Here is a 1,732-nt window from a genome sequence, read left to right on the forward strand (position 1 = left end):
AAGAGAAAAGAGAGAGAGAGAATCGTGAAAGCGAGAACGCGACAAAATATCGTTCCATGTCGTTCGAACAATATTTTCTTAGAGCAAGAGTCAGCTGAGTTTTCGAAACGATTCCACAGTTTTCCCTGGCCATAGTAATTTTTCACGATGCCACCCTTTTTATTTTCAAACGTTGCGTTTGCCGATTCCATTTCCATGAAAAAAAAAAGAAAAAAAAAAAAATGCCGATTCGTTGAATTCTTGAAATCGTCGAGAAACACAAAGTGCAACTATCTCGATTATTTTGTGTATGAAAATTTTAGTATAAAAAACATTTTATAATCGATATTTTCATATGCAATCCTCTAAATAATCTACGTAAATTAAATCAATTTATTTTAAACAAATAAATTTTATATTTTTAATTCTGTAAAAATTGATTCGATTCGTAACTGTATTAAAAAATTATTAAAATCTTACTTTAATAATCACCATAGAACAGTCAGATTCTATTTCTTCGATTTATTAACATCTCGATACACTTGTCTTGTTCTACTCTGACTATTTTACTTGTCTCCATAATCTATTTCTTTTATGCTTATTTATCATTCTGACTATGTTTATGTTCTTATTCCATTTGTTCAAGCTTTCACTGGTCTTAATCTACGTGATTACGTGGATTGCCTTGTTTCGTTTGACCATAATTTATTCTTATTCCATTTGTTTACCGTTCGATTCTGATTTCCTTGGTTCCATTTGTCCCACCATAAACGTTTCATTCTACCAACAATGAACCATTCCATTCTACTCACGTGGCCACGAACTGTTTCAACAACTTTCTCCATATATATTTCCACAGAGAATTATTAAAATAGCGTAACGAAAGTATTCTACTTTACTTATAAAACGATAGATCTGAAAAGGCGAATAGTCAAAGGATAATTAAACCGTGAAACATTTGTTAACGAGACATAACAATTACCATTAATTACCATTAATTGCTATCTTATCTTCGTTGACTTTTTACGCGAACTTTTTTCTTCTTCACCTCCTGGTTACTTTCCATTTTTCGTTAGAGGATGTACGACACGGTGAATTTAATAAAGCCGCGGTGTTTATAGTTGGTGAAAATTCCGAGATAATGCGTTCACGTATATTGGAAGATAAAAGAGGCGAGAAGGAAGTGAATATTAACGGTATTAACTAAGTAATATTTTTTTGCATTATAATCTTACAATGTTATTTACCCTAGATTGGAATTAATTAATAGAGTTATTATAAAGAATCTCTATTAAAAGATTGTGTTAGATAGAAAGAAATAAAATCTGATAGCAATAGATAATTTTCTAGATAGACAATTCATAAACGACTACTATATTAAATTTCTATTCATTATTTATGGAATTTTTAGGAATGGAATCATATATCTTGATCATTGTAAACAAATAAGATTATAATTAGATATTTATGCAAAATAAAATTTGTACATGCGCTAAAAGAAATCTTAATTCTTATCCTAATCCTTTTTCAAATTTTTAAAAATCTACGATTTAATTATCACAACTAAAAATTTCCTTATCATTATTATTAATTCGAATTTTCACAATTAAATACTAACAAATTTCCTTTCAATAGCAAAGAACAATAACCTGACCCGGATCCATCTTATTCCAAACGTATCATTAAAAGCAAAGAGCATCTAGAACAAACAAAATTCTTCCTCAATAAAAACTACAAAAAAAAAAAAAAAAAA

At 28.8% G+C, this 1,732-nt stretch overlaps 1 protein-coding gene across 5 annotated transcripts in view; it reads right to left on the reverse strand.

The window, feature by feature from the left end:
* LOC102678616 (zwei Ig domain protein zig-8-like) overlaps nt 1–1,732 on the reverse strand; it is a 420,477-nt gene that overhangs the window by 146,670 nt on the left and 272,075 nt on the right. Inside the window, exon 5 of one of the 5 annotated variants that reach the window (XM_031508150.1) lies at nt 1,519–1,678. The exons of the other annotated variants lie outside the window; for them this stretch is intronic. The gene's annotated coding sequence lies outside the window, so the exon portion shown is untranslated. Of the gene's footprint in view, nt 1–1,518; nt 1,679–1,732 lie in introns of those variants that run through there. 5 annotated transcript variants of the gene reach the window in all.

This window comes from Apis dorsata, unplaced genomic scaffold (genome assembly GCF_000469605.1).
Source record: "Apis dorsata unplaced genomic scaffold, Apis dorsata 1.3 scaffold_75, whole genome shotgun sequence".
Classification (NCBI taxonomy): domain Eukaryota; kingdom Metazoa; phylum Arthropoda; class Insecta; order Hymenoptera; family Apidae; genus Apis; species Apis dorsata.